Here is a 6790-nt window from a genome sequence, read left to right as displayed (position 1 = left end):
ATGCAAAAATCTCTACCCAAATGTTTATAGCAGCTTTATTTATAATAGCCTAAAACCGGAAACAACCAACATATTCTTCAATGGGTAAGTAATCAAACCAGCTTATAAAGAAAACAAATTAGCAATAAACGGAAATGATCTACTGATGCAAATAACAATTTTAATTCCGCCAAAAATCATTGTTTAGTGAAAAAAGAAATTTACAAAACTCATAGACCGTATGAAGCCATTTATGTCATAATATCAAAGTGATAGAATTATAATGAAGTGCTCGCTTCGGCAGCACATATACTAACATTGGAACGATACAGAGAAGATTAGCATGGCCCCTGCGCAAGGATGACACGCAAATTCTAGAATTATCATAATGAATACAGATTAGTAATTGTCAAGAGTTAGGGACTGCGGAAAAGTGGGGTTTCAACTGTGAGAGGTTAGCATGAGGCAGATCGCTGTGATGATGGATAGTTACTTTTAGCTTGACGGTGGTGGTGTTTATACAAATCACAGGATGCAGAACCACATACACATATTGTACCAGCGCTGATTTCCTGGTTTTGATGTACGATGATTGTTGAAGGAGCTATAATTATTGGTGTAACTTTTGGAGAAAACTGAGTGAAAAGTACAGGGAACTATGTATTTCATTTGCAACTTTCTTTGTGTTTATAATTATTTGTAAATAAAAATAAATTTTAAATGATTTTAACAATTGTATTAATTTTAAAAAGATAGGTAAAACTAAATCGTATTTGGTATACGACTGCGACAATGGCATTACCATCTAAGGAAAAGCAAAATAACTTTGAACACATAATTCAAGGCACCTAAATCACAAGACAATATCTGAAAATGAAAACAGGAGGAGCAGCATGGCCTAAAGCTTGGTCATGTGCTATTTTTAAACTGATTACCCATTGTTGTTTAATTACTTTTTGCACTTCATATGCAATATATACATATTTTACGCCCTGCAAAACGTAGCATGACTAACCATTGTTGAGACAATGTATATAAATGCAATTTAGGTTATTCATTTTATGATTCAATAAGTAGGATTACTTTTGGATCAAAGGTACAGTAAAAAAATAACATGAAGTACACAATTGTGATGTATCAAGAATTTTCTTACTTGGCAGTAGTTGGGCTGGTGTTAGTGTAGCTGAGGGTTAACATGGGTTTCTGGCAGTCAATGCAATGGCAAGGCAGCCTGTTAACATCAAGTTGAACACTTTTGGCTGGAGGAACTGATACGATTCAAGTGTGGATATGTTTCTACAAGACCTAAGAGTAGCAACACAGACCCAGGTAAAGTCTCTGTATCCTTTTCTGCTTTACATCTTTCTCTGCACTGCTGTTTTGACTAGTGAAACTGTCTACCAAAATGATAGTAACCTGAATCATTCCATGGTCATCCTTTTCTGCCAGTTTTGAAATTTGAACCTAATGTGTGATCTGGCGTGGTTGTATTCACAGGAAAATTTAGCTAAAGGCACATCTGACTAAGAAATGCTGAGCTATAATTTTATTTTACATTTTTTATTGAGATGAAACTGACCTAATATAAAACTAACTGCTTTAAAATTAATAACTCCGTACCATTTGGTATGTTAGCAATGCCGTATAGCCACCATTTCTATCTAGTACCAAAACATCTTCATCACCCCAAAAGGAATCCTTATATAAAGTAAACAGTTTATTCCCAATACCTACCTCTCACCCCCTGCTCATTGCCTGGCAGCCACCAGTTGGTATGGGCTTAACTAATTCTGGGTATTTCATATACATGGAATGATAGAGTATGTGACCTTCGGTTTCTGGCTTCTTTTACTAAGCATAATGATTTTGATGTATTCCTCCACATCATGGCATGTATCAATACTTCATTTTTTATGGCTGAATAATATTCAATTGTATGTATACATCACAGTTTATGTATTTATGTACGTACCGATGGACTTTTGGGCTGGTTCCACCTTTTGATTATTGCAGATAGTGCTGTTGTGAATGTATATATGCACGTATTTGAGTATCTGCTTTTAGAATATTTTTGGTCATTGGATAATTCTGTTTAACTTTTTAAGAACTATCAAAATGTTTTACGTAGTGTTTGTGCATTTCATATTCCCACCAGCAATGCATAGTGGCTATATCAACATCCTTCTCAACTCTTGCTATTTTCTGCTTTTGTTCTGTTTTATTGTGAGATTTTATACACAGATATCCTAGTTGGTGGAAAATGGTACATCATCCTTGTTCTGATTTGCACTTTATAATAATTAATAATGTTTATCATTTTTCATGAGTTTTTTGGCCATTTATGTAACTTCTGGAGAAATTCTTACTCAATTCCTTTGCCCATTTTTAAGTATTGAGCTGTTTGTATTTGTTGTTGAGTTGTAAACATTCTTTATATATGCTGGATATGGGCCCTTATCAGATATAAATTTTGTAGGGGCACCTTGGTGGCTCAGTTGGTTAAGTGTCTGACTCTATTTTGGCTCAGGTCATGACCTTGTTGTTCAAGAGTTTGAGCCCTATGTCAGGCTCTACACTAAGAACATGGAGCCTGCTTGGAATTCTTTCTCTCCCTCTTTCTCTGCATCTTCTCCAGCCACATTCTCCTCTTTCTTTCTCTCTCTCAAAATAAATAAACTTAAAAAAAGATTTTAAAATAATATAAAATTTGTAAATATAATCTATCATTCAGTAAGTTGCTTTTTTATTGTCTGATAATGTCCTTAGATGCACAAAGTGCTTTAAATTTCATATAGCCTAATTGATCTTTTTTTCTTCCTTAGTTGCTCATGCTTTTGGTGTCTGAGCTGTAATTCTGAAAGGATTCTTTTAAGAAATTTTCTTCTTTCTTTACTGACATACTTAAGATTTAAATATATTGTGATGTACAATTTCATACTAGTTTCTATAAAATTACAGTTAAAATCAAGCTACTTTTATATATAATAAATATGGGATTCATTTTTAAATATAATGCATAGGAAATTTTATAGATATACTATTAAACAAATTTCATACTCATTAAATAGCTATTGTCCAGTACAAACAACTGTACTGTCTGATGAACAAAATAATCGCTTTACACCATCATCCTGTGGTTTTCAAAATCACTTTAACATGTATTCAAAAAACATTGGCTCTTTAAAGAAATGATTTGAGGATTACATCTAATTATCAGATTGGAAGCTGTACAAGGTGGCAGAACAATTCAGGAGCAAAAGATCATAATTCTTCATTTGAAACTTTTTCAGCTACTTGCCATTTGACCTCAGACTATTTACTTGTTCATAACGAGTATCATTTTTTTCAAATGGCAATTGGCATTGGGTATTACAACATCTGACCTAATTATCTTAGCGGTTTTTTTTTAGAATAAAAAAGGAAAAAGTTACAAAAGCTTTAGAATCTGCATGCATTAAGTAAACTGAAATTTTTATTGTCATTTGGGTGAGCATGGATATTGAAATAGCGCAAAGTAAAACCTGGGTGTTAAAACACACATAACAATTTAACCCTCATAACTTAGCTATCTGTTCACATTTGGGTAATTCAGAGAGAAGTGCCAGAGTGTCTCGATGATGCTGTAAACCACACAGAGAAGCTGAGCTTGCTCCCTTCTCAGCCGCTATTTATGGTACAGTATGAAATTGTGTCGTATTATTTTGAAGGTGGCAGAAAAGCATTGATGACACACTACTGTGGCTCCATTATACTGCATAACTACTGCTGAAAGCCTTCAAGAAAATTTGATGATGTTAAATTGGTACCTTTTTGCTTGAGCTATTAACTCCAATTGATATTTGATCTCTATCAAAAAACAGGAAGCAAAACTTTTAAATCTTGTTTTGAAATCTAACCCACTTATTGCAAGAAAAGCCAACAGAAGTAAATGGACTGAGCAGATGAGTTGCGTACTGCTTAGCTATTAAACAACCACCAATGAACATCTTAAGGTAGGGGTGACCAGAATAAGCTCTATAGGTCAGTACAATTGTCCCCATACAATTAAACATTTTTTTTAAAAGAGCATTAACTAGAATACCCATGAAGTATTGTCTCTCCTGTTTCTTTGTTTCACAATGTAGGACTCCATTCATTATTATTATCGTTGCTGTTGTTTATTTATGCATCTCCTTTAGTCATCCCTGATGCCGTCCAAAATTAGAAGTTTTCTCTTTTGTCCATAGAAAATCCACTCGTTCATTTAAATTTAACATTTTTTTTTCTTTTTTACAGAACAACAGAAAGCAAATTTTGCTGACATAGGTATTTTTCATTATGTTTGATTTAAATTCAGAAATAAAGGATATGTTATAATCCAGGTGATTTCACAGGGAAAATATACATTATGAAAAGTATTAGTAAAAGCTCACTAGGAACAAATGCTCGGATAATCTAAAGATGCCATGATAGATGGTCCCAGAGCAGCACACTGATAATTTCCAACCATCTTTGTGAGTAATCTGTCCTGAGTCACACATAAAAGAACTAAAGCCTTTTGTTTCCTGTTCCTATCATTCTTCAGCTATACTGAGAGGAAATGCAAATTAGAGTTGCCTAGTTTAAAAAAAAAGATAAAGCTTGTCTTCAAATTAACTTTGCAAATATCTTCATACAGTGACCGATAAAACTGTTTCAGGGAAATAATGAGGGTAAAATGAGTGAGGGAGTAAACAAGATAAAACAGATTATAACATCCATAATAGTGGACCAATAGTGCCATCTATCACTTTTTTTAATTTTTGTTTTTTAATGTTTTATTTATTTCTGAGAGAGAGAGAGAGAGAGAGAGCGTGAGCAGGGGAGGGTCAGAGAGAGAGGGAGACACAGAATCTGAAGCAGTCTCCAGGCTCTGAGCTGGCAGTCAGCACAGAGCCCAAGGTGGGGCTCGAACCCATGAACTATGAGATCGTGACCTGAGCTGATGTCGGACACCTAACCGACTGAGCCACCCAAGCACTTCATCTATTGCTTTAAATACAAGTGTGTAATACAATTTCAATTTTTATGTCATAAAATAATGTTACTATGCTTTTATTTTAGGTCATTTTATATGCATGCAAATAACATGATATTAATAGCTGGAGTTCCACTTCAAGCTCTGTGTTATGGGTAGCATATATTTATTACATATTAAATTTACTATATTCATTATCTTTTAGTTTTAGTGTATCAAAATGTATGCTCTTTCTAAAGAGTTCTATACAAAGAGTGACTGAAGGGTCATTAAAGTATAAAAAAATACAAATAATGAGGACAAACTATGGGTGCTGCTTGTAAATGGAATTCAGCTTAGAAATCAAATTGTCCCAGGGTGCCTGGGTGGCTCAGTCAGTTGAGTGTCTGAGTTTGGCTCAGGTTATGATCTCATAGTTCATGAATTGAGTCCCATGTCCTGCTCTGTGCTGACAGCTCAGAGTCTGGAACGTGCTTCAATTCTGTGTCTCCTATCTCCCCCCCCACCCCCTCATACTCTGTCTCTCTTTGTCTTTCAAAATTAAATAAATGTTAATTTTTTTTAAAAAATCAAATTATCTGAATGTGTGTGTGTGTGTGTGTGTGTGTGTGTGTGTGTGTGTATACATACTGAAAATTCCTCGGTTGTATACAAAAGATGCTTGAAGAAAAGAGGAAAAAAGAAAATACTCCAAAATCTTTCTGTCAAGATATTCTGGCAACAATTCTACAACTTTCAGTATTGCCTTGGGATTCACTTGTCTTCCTGTATTATTCTAAGGGAATTAAGTAACTGTTTTTAAAGCTAAGTCCATTTCCAGAGATGTAATTAAATGCTTAGACTTATTCTTTTTTTCTTTTAAGTTTCTTTATTCACTTTGAGAGAGAGAGAGAGAGAGAAATCTGGCGAGGGACAGAGAAAGAGGGAAAGAGAGAATCCCAAGCAGACTTCAAGCTGTGAGCACAGTGTTCAACACGGGGCTCAATCCCATGACTGCTAGCTAGACCATGACCTGAGCCGAAATCAAGAGTCTGATGCTTAACCAACCAAGCCACCCAGGCGCCCCTCTTAGACCCATTCCTAATAAAACCACGGATGTCAGAAATAACAGAATGATGTCCTGAATGTGTTGAAGACAAAACAAATAAACAAAAAAGAATGATTAACAAAAAAAAATATATATATATATATATAAACCTATGTGAACAATAATCTTTTTCAAAAAAGGAAGTGAATTAGGCTTAGACGTTGTGATGTTGGCAAACAGGCTCCACAAGGTGTAGTAAATAAAGAAAATGACCACAGACTGACATATGTTATTGTATGAAGGAAGAAAGTGATCAGAAAGGGAGAATTTAACAGATAATCACTATTGAAGATAAAATTATAACCACATCTTGTGGGATTTTTTCCATTGTCATTATTAAGGTAATATTTACATGCAATAAAATTCACCATTTTTAGTGTATAATTCTGTGTGAAGACAAATAGCAGTACATAGAGTCACCACAGTAATTGACACAACAGTTCCATCAACTGAGATATTTCCCTTAAATGTCCTTGTAACTGTACCTTCTTCATTCATCTGGCACTAATCTGTTTCAGACCCCAATAATTTTGCCTAGTCCAGAAAGTCATGCAAGTAAAATTACATGGTAAGTAGTAGTATGAGTTTGGCCTCTTTCACATAGCGTAGCACATTTGAAATTCGTTTATGCTTTGAGTGTATCCATAGTGTGTCATTTTTGTTGTTCACTAGTAGACTATTACGCGCATGTGGATCCAGAATTGGTTTACCCATTCCTCGGATGAGGT

At 34.5% G+C, this 6790-nt stretch overlaps 1 non-coding gene across 1 annotated transcript; it reads left to right on the top strand.

Moving 5' to 3' along the window:
* The first annotated feature begins 267 nt into the window (after positions 1–267).
* Positions 268–374, top strand: LOC144228407 (U6 spliceosomal RNA). The gene has a single exon (XR_013334184.1). It is a non-coding gene; the product is annotated as a U6 spliceosomal RNA (small nuclear RNA).
* The last annotated feature ends 6416 nt before the right edge of the window (positions 375–6790 follow it).

The sequence above is a fragment of the Crocuta crocuta genome, unplaced genomic scaffold (assembly GCF_008692635.1).
Source record: "Crocuta crocuta isolate KB4526 unplaced genomic scaffold, BGI_CrCroc_1.0 scaffold369, whole genome shotgun sequence".
Classification (NCBI taxonomy): Eukaryota; Metazoa; Chordata; class Mammalia; order Carnivora; family Hyaenidae; genus Crocuta; species Crocuta crocuta.
This window is presented reverse-complemented; position numbering and strand designations above follow the sequence as displayed.